The sequence below is a fragment of the Arctopsyche grandis genome, chromosome 4 (genome assembly GCF_051622035.1).
Source record: "Arctopsyche grandis isolate Sample6627 chromosome 4, ASM5162203v2, whole genome shotgun sequence".
Taxonomy (NCBI): domain Eukaryota; kingdom Metazoa; phylum Arthropoda; class Insecta; order Trichoptera; family Hydropsychidae; genus Arctopsyche; species Arctopsyche grandis.
In genome coordinates, this window is record NC_135358.1 from 3,395,378 (window position 1) to 3,413,576 (window position 18,199).

The 18,199-nt window shown below is 35.1% G+C and overlaps 2 protein-coding genes across 2 annotated transcripts in view; one reads left to right on the forward strand and one right to left on the reverse strand.

Moving 5' to 3' along the window:
* The window catches only part of loco (regulator of G protein signaling family member locomotion defects), a 48,034-nt gene that overhangs the window by 21,950 nt on the left and 7,885 nt on the right, over window positions 1-18,199 (forward strand). The window lies entirely within an intron of this gene.
* Window positions 2,640-18,199, reverse strand: part of LOC143910439 (uncharacterized) — a 337,502-nt gene continuing 321,942 nt past the window's right edge. The window contains exon 2 of the mRNA XM_077428916.1: window positions 2,640-3,577. The gene's annotated coding sequence lies outside the window, so the exon portion shown is untranslated. The remainder of the gene's footprint in view (window positions 3,578-18,199) is intronic.

The following is an 18,199-nucleotide window of genomic DNA, read 5'->3' on the forward strand; positions in this document are numbered from 1 at the left end:
GAGTCTCAAGATATTGCAAGTTGGTAGAACGGAGCGCACCGATTAAAGTTATACATATTTATATAAATTTTGAAATCGTTTTCAAATAGCAGTGACAAAGTGGGTAGGAAGGTTTTTGTCGATTTTATGAGGAGCCGTTTCAACGATGAAATTAGATAAAATGGCACACTCTGATAGGAAACAATCGAATTGGAGTCACATATATCCAAGGTTGACCAGCAATGGAAATACTCAAATTAAATTCTTTTCAATCGAGGTCAACTCACGGGATCGAACCCGGCAACCTCTCGGTGGTTAGCATTAACGCAACCATCAAGCTTATATTATACTTACACAAGCTTATACACTAATAAGTTTTTAGTAATAACTCAATTTATAAAAATCGAAATGATTCTTAAGCACTATATTTTCCTTATAAATGATTATTTCTGCATACGTTATATATTTATTATGTTAATGTTATTTAAAAAAAACTGTACTGTAGACGTCTACGATGTAAATATTATATATTTATTTATTATATAAATAAATTAGTTTTGTAACAATTTTTGTATATGATTCATGTCAAGTTTGGACGAAAAACCAGATAAAATGTTCACTAAAAAAAATTTAAATCAACAGAAAATAGTCATCTTCCATTCCAAACTGAATTAGATTGTTTGATATCGAAAAAAAATGTTTTTCATCATAATCCACACTTTACTAGGCGTTACCGATTAGATCATACCCAGATATAACATTAAAAATATGACCACTTTTTTCTATTCTGATCATGCATTAGTTCTTCTGCTATATCTTATTTTTCTACCTTATCTTTTCTGATTCAGTTCGATCATGGATTGCAATCATGTGATATAATTTAATTCTGATGAATTTGACGAATTTATGTACGTTTACGATTAGGCCTTTCAATCCCGAATAGTTGAAAGTAATGAATATATAGTTTTAAAATGTAATATTATAAATGCTATACATATGTACATAGTTCCATCTCTGATAACACACTCACGGTCGGCATATTATATCATAAACTGCGTGTTTTAGCATTATGGCTATTATTTTTTAGTCATTAGCACCCGCTGTTGACTAATCTGACAAATACGTAATGACACACGATTGTACTGAAATTTTTAAAAATAAACGTTTTAATAGTTGTTACTATTATTACATTCAATTCTCTCGCGAAACAATTCCAGGTAATTGCTCACCAGCGCTTCTCAATAAAACGGACGCGTGAATCAACGTTCCCACAACTTGACCCTAAACCGCTTTCACAGCTGGGTTGAGTCGTAGTTTGATGTTGTAGTATTTAAACTCAATTGAATCATCTCTTTTAGATATATTTGTGATTTTGAATTGAATGTCATTGAAAAATTCGTACTACAAACAGAGCTGACGAAATGGGGAGGGGGGGACAAATTTTGGAGAAAACAAACAAGACTATATAAAAAATACTTCTTTTTAAATAAAAATGTTTGTGGTGCAATTTAAAATGTACATTAAGTACAATTTAAATGTTAATTAAGGGTGTTCAAATTTTTTTGTCAGCGGCGCATGTTTTTTTCGTAGTTATACATTCATATATTAGCCAGCCGTATGGCTCGGTGATTGCGTTTATGTTTAGCACCGAGAGGCTACCGGGTTCGATCCCGTGCTAATCATTAATACTGCTGGTCAGACTTGGATATTTGTGACTCCAAGTCCATCTTTTCTTATAAAAGTTTGCCAATTTATCTGATTTAATTGTTGAAATACGTTCCTCCACCAAATTGGCAAAAATCATCCTACCCGCTATGTCACAAATATCTGAATTTGATTTATGTACAATATGTAAAAATTTATATTTGTCTAAACCTATAGATCCATAGATCTATGGATTAATTAACCACTTAACCACTTAATCACTTTTTTTTTGTTTTTTGAATATATTCCTCTTGAATATATAACAAACTAAGGAATAATATAGACTTTTTTAAAATTCATTAGTATCACAGGATATTTTTAGATGTCACTGTGAAGTAACCAAAATTCATTTCGAAACGTAGTCTTAAACACGAAAGAGCGCGCACCGGTGCGCTTATGGCGATTAAGTGTAATAAAAATGCAGCAATGTTTGTAATTAATTGTCAAGGAAGGCGCATTGGGTCTACCTGTTGGGCCTTCCTGGTATATAACTATGTAAAATAAAATATCGAATAAGAGGAAAGTTTTGTTTTTGAATAACCACCGGTGTAGATTAATCTTCGTTCTGCAGCATCCATGTCAATTACAAAGGTTTTTCCTGACTGGTTTTGCATCTGAACTGAGACAGCTGTAAATTACCGCTAAGACAATGCATCGGAGTTCCCACGTCATTCATTGAAGTCAATATCTGCGACAATCGACGGTAAATATTGATACCGATCTTAAAAACAATGATATGATGGACATCGCTCAATCATGATTTGAGAACAATTTCAAAATTAAACAAGAAATACCCCCAACGTTCGAACTTATTGCCTGAAATTGTATGCTCTGACTAAATATTAGCTCGTTGGCATCTGTTTTAAAACCATCTGCCGTTAGCACAACAAAGTTCCTTAAGCAAATACACATTTAGTTCAGTTCAGTTCCTCGTTTTTTTTTTCTTTTCTTTTCTTGGTCTATCACCACTAGATATGTAGATAGTTTTCGTTCAATGAACGCTTTTCTTTCATCGTCGGAAAACACAGCTTTAGGTATTTAACCTCGTGTGTCAATTGATTTAAACTTTTGTCAACTTGTTGTATACATTGCGTGTGTGAACCGCATATTCGTTTCAATTAAAAGGACGTGCGAGTTAATTAGAACTGAACTAAATTAGAATCTCGAGCCACTGGCATCGTACATGTGTATTTTTAAGGATGAAAACCATCATACAACAGTGTTTTGTTGAAACTTTTGGTGATTGAGCAGTGTTATCAGTGATAACGCTCGTTACTGATTTTGACACACTCGTTTCTGTCCAGTCAGCTGTAGTCTCTCCGTGGGTGTTGAACCTTCCGTAGAATTTGTGATAGTTTTAAATTAGAATCGGCTTAGAGTCTTGATTCGTTTTCTACTTTGATAGTTGATTGAAGTTTTGAAGTGTTGTGTGTAAACATTCATACATACATAGTGCGTTATCAAAACTTCGCAGTGCAAAATATGGACCAATGACATATATAATGTACAAACATAAATTCTTGGGTATCATATACGAGAATTACGGCGATAGAATCGAATCGTTTTTTAAGGTACAGTTTTATTTATTTTCTTAATGTACATTTACAGAAGTTTAATATGTAACAAGGTTTCTAACTATGATTGAAACATTTCTCATTTTCAAATGCATGTGATAAATTACTCATCTAACTTGACGAATATTCTTCGAATGGATAATAAAGTACTGAATAATGAATAGTCTGTTGTCCCGACAAAACCGCGCGGGGCAAAATCACCTGGACGAAACGCGCAAACCAAAATAGCGCGGCGACAAAATCGCGCAACGCATATATAAACAAGAAAATAAACAGGTCTAATGTATGAGAAAAATCCGATAGAACACAGTAATGATACACTAAAAATCGTTTATTTGTTTTGAAAGTCTCCCTTTGAATGTGTGCTAATCCTTCGATATTGTTTTAAATTTAGGACATTTAATTATATTTAATATGATTCGTGTTATTCAAGTTTCAATGAAGTGTGAATAAATTCAAAAGTACACTTTTTTTCTTGAACCGGAAATTATCTATGTAGCGTGTTTCTGATGCTAAATAGACCGCACATGTAACTTTATTGTGAAATTTAATAATGCCTTAATTTCGTTTAAAGAACCTTTTTAGATTCGAAATTTTCGAAACCACTGCTAAAAATATTTCATTAAAAATACTTTTTAATCCTAAAAATGATAAACCTACTATTTCGCACATCATAATTTACCGTCAAATTGTATTTACCGTTAAAAGTACTCATCAAAAATTAATAAACGATTCTTAATTTAATATTACTGTGTTCTATCGGATTTTTCTTATATATTAAACCTGTTTTTAATAAATTATATTACTTGTTTTTATATTAATTTTCTTGTTTATTTGTGCGTTGCGCCATTTTGTCGCCACACTATTTTGGTTTGCGCGATTTTGTCCTTCGCGGTTTTGTGACGTTGCCGAATAATATATGTACATATGTATGTATACATTTTTTTTGCATTTGAAATACATATGCATGTTCGCGATTCAATTATTGGTGTATGCAAATTTGGTATATCATTTTAAGGTATGCTGTTTTAGAATCTTGGCGGGTTTCGGAAGCGCTCCGAGCCCTGGATCGAAGAACTCCCGTACAAATCGCTCGAACGACACCGGGAAAATCTGTTTGTCTTACTATGTAATATAAAATTGACTTAAATAAAGTTAGTTATATGTATATTTGAATTGTAAATGCATCTTGATATTGTCATTATTTCTTTGACGCTTATTTAAATTACTTCAACTAACCCTGAATGGTGTCAAAATTTGTGCTATTTACTCGATACGAATGTCTCAAGGACAGCTTTACGTTTCAGCTAAAGCGAATACAAATAAATTTACACTTTTAAAACTGCTGTCACGAAACTTTGACAAAGTGTATCGTATTTTTTTTTCTTCAAATTTTCTTTTTTTAGTAAATTTTTCCTTGATTTTGCTCTTAGCTCGAAAAACATTCGGAATTTCTTATGTAGAACATGTGTATTTAGGATCATTGCGCAAATGGACTATGAACTCGAGTTATTCGAGTGATAATTTTCAACTTGAACTACTGTTTGAGCGTCAATGAATAATTATTCCAGATGTGAACAGGCGAGGTTACTAAAAGTCCATATTTCGATTTATCTATTTGAATCGCAATTGCGAAAAATCATTACGTACATATATAGAAGCGTCCCGAACTCGTAGAGATATTATGCAATTAAGTTAATTGGACAACCTCTAATAGTCAATTTGTCGATGTTGACATTGCTCGGCCATGTTTGAATACAAAGTGCACTTGAACGAGTCCATTTTTATGGTACATTCATATACCAAATTTTAAAGCATTAAATTTATTGAATGCTTAATCTAAGCATTCAAGTACCAGATCCCATAATCACAAGTTCCAATTAATCGAACATCTATCGCATTGGCGCCTCTCTTATCACGTAATATCAGTTCTCTGAACAATGTCGCTTGAAAGTTTTGCGGTTTTTCTTCAAAATAATAGAAGTGGCATTGTTTTGTCTGATTTCCGTGCTGTTTCCTCTTCGCAAATAAACAAAATGTTTTCTCGAAAATGCCGCAAACTGGTCGCCATTATGTTTTTTTTCTTCAACCGGGAATTATCTATGTAGTGTGTTTCTGATGCTAAACAGACCGCACATGTAACTTTAGTGTGAAATTTGATAATGCCTTAATTTCGTTTAAAGAACTTTATATTCGATACATTGCAAACACTGCTAAAAAACTCTTTAAAAAGACTTTTTTCATCCGAAAAATGATAAACTTACGACTACTCCGCACATTGCAATTTACCGTCAAATTTCATTTACCGGTAAACGGTAAACAATTTTTCCCATACCGGTATTTACCGGTAAATGTGTACATTAAAAACCCGATTCATGGATAGATACATAAGTATGTGGTTAATTTTGCTAAAAACCTTATTTAAATTAAATCATAAATAATTAAAAATAAATTTCAGGTGAATAGTATTATATAAGTATAGTCCATTCGTAATAATTAATGATTTTTATTTTTTTATAATAATAACTTTTTTATTCTAGACGAATGGTGTATAGTGCAATCCCCATCATCCATATAAATAATATATAGATAATAAATACAATAGTATAGAATAATAATAATAATAAAAAATATTTATATATATAATAATAAATAGTAGTAGTAATAATAATAGGAAGGTAATTAATAAATTAATCGATGTTTTAACCAATCATATTTATTTATTTTAAGTTTGGATCATAATTGAAACAACCGTCTTATCATATTAATTACTAGAGGTCGGAATCTGAAGGGGCCGGAAACGTGCCGCCTATTGTTCCATTGTTATAAATCCTTTGTAAAAAAGGTTCGGCAAACCTTTAACAATGCATTTACAATCTTTGAACAATAAACAGCCCCTTCAGATTCCGGGCTCTATTAATTACGATTTGGTTGGTCTGTATTGCTACCCTTAACCACTTCATCGCCATAAGCATACCGGTGCGCGCTTCTTCGTATTTAAGGTTATGACTCGACATTAATGTTGGTTCCTTCACAGTGACCTTTTAAAATATTCTGTTATACTAATGAAATTGAAAAAGTCAATATTTTTTGTTAGTTTGTGATATATTCAAGAGGTAATGTCAAGGGTTGACACTAAACACAATAAAATAATCTAATCGGTTTCTACAAACGCGTAGCGATTAAGTGGTTAAGCTAGCATCAGCGTAGCCACTCTTATTAATACATGCTTTTGGCCATTTAATACTGAAAATAAACAAATTCCATACTACCTTATCCACAATACGCCATTTTTAATGCAATAATGTGTCTGTATATACACGTAATTTGAGATAAAATAATTTGCGTTAATACCGGTAAATTTTCAATCGAGGTCAACACGCGCCTTGAACCCGGGAACCTCTCGTTGATAAGCATTAACACAAACATCGAGTTATATTGCTGGATATCACTTTTATTTCAATCGAACGTGTATACTCGCGTTTACAGATCGCTCCAAAGCGACGAGTGTACTAATACAGGGATGCGGTTCATCCGCTCTAAAATCGCCAGACAAATTGAACGACAGATTAGTGGACGGCTGCTTTAAATGCAATTCTCATCTTCTCGAATGATAGATTGCACATCAGATGACGGTTAACCTTTCGATGTGCACAGATGCAATTATTAAAATTGAGTTGGATCTTTCAGGCGAGTTTAATAAGGCAAGATTCGATAAATTCCGAATCTTGCCTTATTAAACTCGCCAGAAAGATCCAACTCAATTTTAATAATTGCATCTGTGCACATCGAAAGGTTAGTCGTCATCTGATGTGCAATCTATCATTCGAGAAAACGAGAATTACGTTTAAAGCTGCCGTTCTGTTAATCTGGCGATTTTAGAGCGGATGCACCAAACCCCTAATACAGATACAATACAATAATACAATTAATACAAGCATTTTTATACAATGCCAATTCATACAAACATCATCCACAGTGATATCTATGGAGACAGTTTTGCAGCATTTTATTGTAGAAATTTGCGAACCTCAAGTCGCTGAATAACCTGAGATTTGCAAGATAGATTAGAAAGAAGATGCCAATTTACAGGAACCGTTTCAATGAAAATCAGAAAAATTGGCAAACTCTGAAAGGAAACGATCGACCTGTAACAAACCAAAGTTTAGCCAACAGTTACTGGTGACCACTCTACTCGAAAGCATAGTATGTTAACCACTAGTCCACGCTGCTGGTTACCTTATCTTTTATCACTGATTCTCGAGGGATCCATGGACAGTGGGTTCAGTACTTCTGATCGAATGCGATACGATCACAATTACTCACAAGTTGGTGAAAACTCTCGTTTATAATGATCAACCAGATCAACCTAAATGTGAGGATCAATGTTACGTGCCAAGGTCTCTACGAAAATATTTCTAAGAATCGTCATTGTGACCGCAACATCGATTCGAACGGAACCAGGAGTTTACTTTTGCGTCGATTTTGTCCTCGATTCGATTTTCAGTTTTTCTTTCGTTCTCGGAAAAACTACCGTTCGACACAATGAACGGGTCGTTTGAAAATTTCGCTGTCAATTTTGTGTTTTTGCTGTCGCGGCAATTAGTTTTAAATGTGTGAAAGAAAGGGAAAGAAGTGTACCTTGAACGTGCTCATTTTCAATTGTGTTTATTGATTTATTGTGTTTACCTTTTGTGCAATTTTCACACGGTGCTTTTTTATAGTACGTGATGCGTGCGACTTTGATATACATACATAGGAACAAAAAGTCGTCTCACTTTCGTTGCTTTGTCGAATGCGTTCGATTTTTATTATAAACTAGTGTTGTGCCCGTTGATTTCAACGGGTGGATTCGGAAAGGATTGATACACGAAATAAAATAAAATTATGATATAAACATAATATGTAAAGTAATTTATAGGCGCGCGCACGTATTAATAGTAAAAAGTTGAGTGCGCGCATTACACGCTCGTCGATCCAACCCGATTGTTTACCCGATCGAAATTATGAATGAATGTGTGTGTGTGTGTGTGTGTGTGTGTGTGTGTGTGTGTGTGTGTGTGTGTGTGTGTATTCGTGACACCCTGACGTCACCCGTTCCAAATCAGATATTCAATATCAGGAGCACATGTCAGACGCTTCAACCCCCCTCCCCCCACTTAACCGGCTACCCAGCGTCTCCTCGACACGATCGCTCGTCATGCCACATCCCTATGCATAACGTATACTCCTGATATTCTATTTTTTTTTTTTTTTTTGAAATCTCCATACTTGTCGACGCATCCCCCACATACCTATACATACATACCCACAAATATACATCGCGTCCGTTTTTATATACAAATATGTATAGTGTGCTATCAAAGTAATGCTAAAATTTGACGTGTCCGTACGTACATATATATATCGATGCGTACTGACTAATTCAGTGACATTTTGACTTAATTATAACTGACTCATTTACATAGTACGTGAAAGATAACGAGTAATTTGCATATATTAAATTTAATTTTCACACGAACGCCGACTTGAGGGCGGATGTTTACAAAATTTGGATCGATATGCAAGCATCACATATAGGCATCCATCCGCTCCTGCCTTAGTGCCCATTTGAGAATGACCTTACACTATATATTTTCAATATGTGTTTTGAAATTGAAATTTCATTGAACTTTTGGGTCGAGACTTCTGGCCGTTGAAAGATCTCCTTTTGATGAAATGTTTAGTCGGTCTGTCAGATGTTCTTCTAATTGAAGGTCCTCTTCATGTGTAAAGTTTCTCAAAAGTCATATTTTTCTACAGCATCTTTGACGGTATTGAATTGGCCTTGAATCGATATGTCAATACCAGTAACCGCTTAATTGATCCCGTGTAAGAATTTCAATGAAACAAATACGCATATTGTAAAATAATGTTTACTTACGGATGCTTACTTCTATGTTACCCTGTACTGTAATACCGTATAACCTTGATATGGATGTTTATCAACCATAATTGAAGCGTTGGGTTTGAAATGAACACCATTTTTCAAGCTATTGATTCAGAATGTTACTATAATATCATCATATCACCTTACAAAATGCATATAACATTTAGCAAACCTTTTATGGATTACATACATACCTATGTACATACATTTTACGATAGATGCAAAAAAAATCATAATAAATGCTAATTCGTGCGATTTTTCGTATATACTTTCTCATATTATTATATATGTATGTATAATAACCAGCAGCGTGGACTAGTGGTTAGCATATTATGCTTTTGAGCAGAGTGGTCACGGGTTCCAGTCTGATTGGAGTCCCGCTGCTGGCCAGACCTTGGTTTGTGACTCCAGGTCGATCGTTTCTTACCATTTTAATTGAAAAGGTTCCTCATTTCCTATATCTCTTGCTAATTTCAAGTTATTCAGCGTCTTGAGGTTCGCCAATTTGATTATCACTGGATGTTTGTATGAATTCGCATTGTATAAAACGCTTATGTATATTGACTGTATTGATTGATTATATTGTATTTGTATAAGTGCACTAGTAAAAAAATAAAAATAAACCATTTGTATAAAAACGGAAGTATGCTTTTTTGCATGGATAATTATGGAGATGGGGGGGGGGGGGGGGGGACGATGCGAATTGACCGTAAAGGATGTGCATACTGAAACTGCTAGCGACAACAGCCTCAGATTTGGGTTGTGTATCAACTCCTTTCCAAAACCACCTGTTGGAATATCAACGGGCACAACGCTACTATTTTTTTTTATAATTATGTATTATCATTTTTATTTTGTATGTTAACTTTAAATTGTATGTATTTCATTAATTAATTGTGTTACAAAATTCATCTTTATTTTCAAAAAAATAAACATATGCTAAAATTATATGGTTAAATTGAACAAGTAGCAGTGGGATGTTCACCATATCTTAAAAATAACAAAAGCGCACATATAAAAAATGAACCTACTATATTTCATTTCAGTAGTCTTTGCAAAAGGCTAACTTAATCTCAATTCCAATTGGTCGAAAAGTTTGTTAAGAACGACTCCCATTGGTCGAAACGCATCAGCTAACCAATAGACATTGGGTATTTTTCGCCCTTCTGCAAACGCCTCATAAACTATATTTTTAATTACAGCGTTTCTCATACATTCGATGTATCATCCCAGTATGCACCGTTTCTACTCATTTTCTCACTGATACCTAATATGCCTAGTCAGTGCCGGTTTCAGAGGGGGGCTGGGTCGGGCGGCGCCCGAGGGCGCCAAATAAGTTAGGGCGCCGAACGATGCGCCAAAGGCGCTTTAAAATTTAAAATTCTAATCAAAATTTTAGATTAGGGCGCCAAAAGCGAAAGTTCTTTCTAAGGGTGTTCTTACACTATCGGGTGTAAGGCCGGCACTGTGCCTAGTACTACTACCTTTTAACCCAGTAATCTCTCGGTGCTAAACATAAACGCAAACACCGAGCCATACTGCTGGCCATAAACTCACAACCACTATCCATTCTTGGACACTTTTACTCAAATCCAACCAATTAGACTTCCCATACAGACCCACATCAATACAGGCCACTGAATTGAGCCATCAAACCCAATCGCCGAAGCTTTCTCAGAACGAAAACAATGAGCCGAAATTAAGGCGATACGGGTCGGACCAAATCCTACACCATTGACGTGCGTCCACCATACCCAACTCTCAACCACTCACACACACCATAGCCATCACATTTGGCCATCGACTTATACAGCAGCGGATAGATACAGAGCAAACGAACAAACGACCACTCTAGACGTGCACACGTTGCCATATATGAGCCAGCCATACGACACAAGTTTTATTATCTGCCGACGAATCGAACGGGTGTGGGTAACCAAACCAAACCCAACGACCAACCAACAGTCGTTGTAGCATAGCCGCCGGTGAAATCAGCACGAGGAACACTTTCCATTTTATTCGCGTCCAATCGACGAAGCCGACTGGTTTTGTGCCCGTCAAATTCGAATAGAGCCAAACCAAACGACTTCCAACCGTCAAAAACGGAAAAGTTGTAATTCAATCAGTGCAGTACGGACTGCTCGTCGGTTAACAAGCCAACACTCCAGCGAGCTGTCCACTTCTTCGATGTGTACGTACGGGAATACCCCATGTGTGTGCTGTTTTGATATAATTAATGGTTTTAACACGTGTCGTGCTCATCGTCTGCGGTGCTCTCCCGCTTGGTCCACGTTTTTGTGTATCGGGTCTTTGATATTGTGATATCAGTGCGTAAAAGTGTTATCGTTTTACTGGGAAACTGTATTACATTAATGCAAATACATACGTAGTGTCATTGACGGAATCGTTTTGTGTGAATCACCGTGTATGATAATAGGTGGCCCATCGTGCATAATTTACAATGTAAATGCGTCAAATCGTGTGATATCTACTCGTTTTGAGTTTATGTAATTAATATATATGTAGGGGAAAAAATAGGGAAAATGATGACGGTTTTGGAAGTTGTTGACGTACGTTAATGCTTAATCGAATCTATACATAGGTTGGTTTGATAATTGTTTAAATTTGGTTGTGTCGGTTTATTTTTACTTTATTTAATCGGTCGTTTTTTATGTATTTCAAATGGTATAGATGTTTTGAGCTTTCTATTATATGAATGACGTGTTGTATGTATGTAGTTCATTTGAGGATGTAAATGTTGTAGGTGGGTGAGCAGGCATGTGCTGCATATATTAAAATTAATTTTTATTAGATGACCTTCAATAGTGTTATTTATATTAAACATCAAATTATTATTGGGAGCAAATTCATTTTTTTTTCTTTCACACAGATTGCGTTTAAAATAAAAATGGAAATTTGTGTGAAAAATGTGATTTATCGCCTTTATAATTTGATTTATTGCTAGCTGGCGTTGCTCAGGTGGATGAAAACCCTTTGAAGTGCTTTCCAAAATGCGGCTAAGGTCTAAGTAGAGTACCGTGAGATTTGTTTATTTATTTACTAGCAGTGCTACCCGGCTTCGCTCGGTAAATGGAAATGAAATGAAAACCATGAAAGAAATCTTCGTTTGTTTTTTTATTAAATTTATTTGAATCGAAAAAAAATATATATTTAACGACCGATCAATCACAAGCGTCTTTGACCATTCCAGCCAATCAGAAACGACTTTGACGTCAGCCAATTAGAAACGAATTACAGACGCCGTTTCGGTTTTATATATAAGATCTTCAAATTAAATTTAGACCATTATATGGTATAACGTATTTGGTAGTCCCAAGTTAAAATCTGTGGACATGCATGGCGAAAAAATATACAAATATATATTTTTTATTAGTTTCACTTTGGTAGTTCAGTGACATTTCTGCCGTTAAAAGTTTTCGATCTTATTTTGAACCACTTCCACTCTTTAGATCGGTTTGATATTTTATCGACATACGGGAGTTAGCTAGCATTGAAGTAAGCTAATGTCTCCTACATGAGGAGCTTAATAATTAACGAGCTCATTAAAAACTAAATCGGAATCTGGTGTCAGATCGAACCGATGACAGCTAGCAATCCAAACGTGGTTTCCTACAGCCCCTTCAACTCATTTATTTAAATTATATATATATATATATATATATATATATATATATATATATATATATATATATATATTTATTTATTTATTTATAAAGTTACTTTTATCACTCTTATTTATTATATTATAGATAAGATCCCTTCCAAAATCCGGCTGCGGTCTAAATTAAAGGTCATTGAGATATTTAACTAAAAAAAATATATGCAGATAATTATGTCTGGTGGAATTGATACAATTTCGATTAAGATACGAATATTTTTTCTATGCTTTGGACTATGATCCCTTTTATTGATCAATTCATTTCATTCATTAATTTGGACTATGATTCCTTTTATTGATTAATTCATAAATCGTGAGATAATTCTCCCAATCTATGACATCATCAAAACGGGTGTCATTTAAGTAAACTTATGTCTCCGACATGAAGCTAAAGGAATTTAATAGTTAATGAGCGCATTAAAAAATACATCGGAATTTTGTGTCGGGTCAAAGCGATGACAGCTAGCAATTCAAACGCGGCTTCCTACCGCCCTTTCAAAATTCAATTAAAAGTGGTAAAAGTAGATTGTTTTACTCTCATTTATTATATCATAGATGGTGACCGGAAAAATGCACTCGAGATAGTTGCACTCTCGATACATCCAAACTTTCAAATATGTTTAAGGAGAACTAACGCAATAGAATTCCATAAAAAAGCGACAAGCGGTATTTGGATGTTAACCGAGGATGCTAACCTTTTTTTGTGGAATTCTATTGCGTAAGTTCTTTTTGAGTGCCTTTGGAAATTATGACTTCTCGAAACTGTGCTGCTATTCAGTGCAATTTAGTGCATCTTTCCGGGAACCATCATAGATAAGGTCCCTTCCAAAACCCGTCTGCAGTCTAAATTAAAGGTTAGTGAGATATTTAATTAAACATAAATATATGCAGATAATTGTGTCTGGTGTTATAAATATATGCAGAAATTTATTGATACAATTTCGATTAAGATACGAGTTTTTTTTCTATGCTTTGGACTATGATCCCTTTTATTGATCTTGAGATAATTCTCCCAATCTATCAAATTTCCCCCAAATATCTAATGAGATTAATCCAAAAGTTTTTAGAACCATTTGGAAGCTAGTTCAGTACTCTGTCTAAGAACCACTGTCCCAATTCTTAATTGAAGAAAAAAGATTTTTCCACATTGTAGAAATTTTTTAGCAATCCCAATAGTCCAAGGTCTCAGTTTATCATCACGTTGACCTCGCCCTGTGTTAGACATGCAATAATAATATTGCATTTATTTGTAACTCTCACGTGAGCAATATACATAGCCATGCATCCGGAAAAATGTGAGCAAACACGGCGAGTGCAAACTTCCGGTTAACTGCAAAATGTTGCTTGTGTATAATATGTGGTTCTGAATATGGAGCAAGGTTTCTGAATATTTTTTGAATAATTTGCAATGGTGCAATAGTACAACAGCTAAGTGTACACATGTTGTAATAGATAATGTATTTTGCGCAATTGGAGATTATTTTTTTATTATTTTTATTTTACATATATACCAGGAAGGCCTTACAGGTAAATCCCAATGCGCCTTCCTGGCCAATTACAAATACAAATGCAGCATTTTTATTATAAGTCGTTGAATTGCGAGACACTGAAAAAACTCGCAAATTAACGAGACATCTATGAATTGTACATAATTTTTATTGTACATCAATCAAATTTCAAATAATGGTGACATAGTAGGTAGGAAGGATTTTTAGCCAATTTTTTTTTCCGGGAACCGTTTCAACAATGAAATCAGAGAAAATTGGCAAACTCTGATAGGAAACGATCAACCTGGAGTCACAAGTCCAGGTCTGACCAACAGCATACTCTGAAAAATTCATTTTCATTCAGGGATTGAACCCGGCACCTTCTTGACGGTAAGCAGAAGCTTAACGTCCGAGCTATGCTGCTGGCTGATGTGTATCAATGGTTGGAGATAAGTTCAAGCACGTAAGCACTTGCTACTTACTAATAACTGCTGGTGGGATTTCCTCTCTGGATAGTTTTTATTTGTTTTTGGTTCTTATTTAGAACTTGTCACATACATATTGCACGTACATATGTACAACGTTTTTAAGTTTTCCTTTTATGTTGTACTTCTCGTTATTTTTTATTTCTATAATATTGTATAGCATAAAAACTACGAGCTTACATAGAAAACCGCAGTTCCTACCGATATTTTATGCGGTTTTGCCTGACCGATAATATTCAGTTACAAAGCATGTCGGAACAGCAAATCCGCACATAATAATTTAACCTCGATTTAATTAAACAATTATTTGATATTCGCTACTGCAATATCAAATAGCAAACACTGGCTAGCTTTCTCTGCAATTCCATCTGTAATGTAATATAATTATGGCTGTCATAAAGTCTGCACTTTGAATGGATTTCTAAACTTGTACTTCCTGTACGGGTGCGATGACCAATCGTTGGAAACTGGAAATGGACAGAACAATATTTTTGGACAGAACTATAATAGAATTTTTTTTAAACCCTATCTCATTCATAACTAGTGGTTAGCATATTATGCTTTCGAGCAGAGTGGTTACGGGCTCGAGTCCAGCTGTAGTCCCGCTGCTGGCCAGACCTTGGCTTGTGACTTTAAGTCGATCGTTTCTTATCAGAGTTTGCCAATTTTTCATTGAAATGGTTCGTGTAAAATTGGAATTTCATTACCTTTCCTATCTTTCTTGCTAATTTCAAGTTATTCAGCGAAACGATCAAGTCTACGATACGATTCAGTGTATTCGTACCATTAAGGCGCAAACATACTGAATCGAACGCCACGGGCGCGTTCTTGGCCTGCTGTGATGAAAAAGCATCTCACACCTTTTTTCGACAAGTTTCTCCTACATTTTTTCAAATATGGGCATCACCGTTGTAGATCACTGTCAATACAAGGACTTTAGGCCTGGCTGCCATAGGATAGATTATGCGTGCCAGAGTTTTTTTTACATGTACAAAACTATTAAAAAAAACATGTCGCATGCCTCTCTGTCTAAGGGCGAAAACACACACTCGGTTTTTTTTTTTATATACTTTCAAACATGCGCAAAAAATGTGGCACGCCCAGCACACATCGTCCCAAAATCACCCCCTGGAATGTTTTAGGTAAAATTTTATCCAGTGATCGATAGCGGTGTATCCCATATTTAAAGAAATGTGGGTGACCCCCCACAGCGGGTATCCAAGCACACGACTTGCCGATCTTCCCCGTGTGATTTCGCCCTAAGGCGCCTTCCCCATCGTCCCATAATAATTACATGCAATGTTTCAGCATTGTAACGCTTCATAATGATGACGTCACTATCAAAGCGAATTCAATACCGTCCTTAAAGCAGTTTTTACTTTAAAATTTTAAGATTCAATCAATCAAGACATTTTTTATCTATAAATCCGAGTGGTATTGTACTTTCTGAGAGCAACTTTAATAGTCCATACCGAAGAACTTGTTCTCGGTATGAACATCTATGTATGTACTTGGAAATTTATTTTTCTACTGGAATGCACTACATTTTAAAAGCATTTCGCTTACTTGATCTTATCTTTGAGCAAATTTCGACACGTTTATCAAAGTCGTGTTCGATAAGACTGTTGAAATCTTATCGGTATATTTAATCTACACTATAGCGAGTTTCCTTACAACGTGCCTACATAAGTGTACAAATTTTCTCACGCATTTTCTACCACAATAGTTACGATTTGCATTTATACTTTGCCCGCATCTAATTATTCCGCTTTCTCCCTTTGACAAAATCTTCTTCTCAAATAGCGACTATCAATGTCTCAATAAGATGCGTTCCACATTCGAACAATGATCTAGCAACTCGAGTATCTTTTCTAGGAAGTGTGACTGCGTGTGTGTGAAAAGACCAAACTGGCACATCTGCTAATTATCTCATATTTTTTTTTCAACTCGGTTTTGTTTTTGTTTTTGTCATATTCAATAATTCATAAGGCGTTTCTTTCTAGAAAATATTTAGATTCAGCCAGTGTGCGCGTACAAAAGATCTGAAAGTCCGATACTCGCTCCGGTACAAATGCGTTCCTAATTTCCACAAGTTAGGCTCGGTAGTCGTGAAGCATTGCGATTTCACGTCTAGTTTTTGTCATTGAAATTTTTCCATATATTGGTGATTTTTCGCGCATGTCACGTCAATTTTCAAGCACGTGAACGAGCTCTCTTTAGCATTCGCCATTTCGGTCTAGGAGCTGGCGATGTTCTCGGGAGAGCTTAGTCTTCCACAGAACGTGTTCTGAAAAGCAAACTGCGTGGGTAAAGAGCCTAAGACGAAGTGTACGTATTGTATTATATGTATGTATGTACGAGGAAAGTCCTTACATGGAAACGTGATGCGTATAATGAATGTGTAACCGATTAAGTTCACCGTTTTCTCACTGAAATGCAACTACCAGGTAGTTAAGACTGGGCATAATCTGCAATTGCTTTCTCGGACATGAATACAAATATCCCTTTTGATTAAGTCATACATCTTGACGTATACTGGGATCGAGGTATGGTACAGTTTTGAATTGCAGATTTTCGTAATTTATTTATTTATATTTATACCGGGAAGGCCTAACTGGTAACCCCAATGCCCTAACTGGTTCCTGGGCAGAAACATTGTACATATTATACATAACCAGCGGCGTGGATTAGTTAGTGGTTAGCATAGTATGCTTTCGAGCAGAGTGGTCACGGGTTCGAGTCCCACTAGAGTCCCCCCGCTGACCAGGCATTGGTTTCTTATCAGAGTTTGCCAATTTTTCTGATTTTAATTGAAATGGTTCCTGTAAAAATTAGCATCTCCTTCCTATCTCTCTTGCTAATCTCAAAATCTTCAGCGTCTTGAGGTTCGCTAATTTGATTATAAAAATGCTGCAAAAATTTCTCCATAGATGTCAGCGTGTATGTTTATATGAATTCGCATTGTATAAAATGCTTACATATGTATATTGATTGCATTGTATTGTATGTGTTTAAGTAAAATCGCGGCTTTGGAGCGATCTATAAAGGCTAGTGTTCGTGTGAAAATAAAATTAAAAAAAAAATAACATCCACAGAGACATGGTCACTGTGGTCATTTTTTTTTTTTTTGTAAATTTGCAGCATTTTTAAACAATTCAGCGAAATTCAGTAAATATATCAATTGACATCCACAGAGACATTTATAGTCAAATTTGTAAATTTTTTATTCAATTCAGAGAAATTCAAGATTGCTTAAAACTCGATGTTTTGCGAGAAAATAGGTAAGGTTGTCAATTTGTTAGAACTGCTTCAAATTAAAATCAGATAAATTAGCAAACTATGATCGGAAACGATCGTCCTGG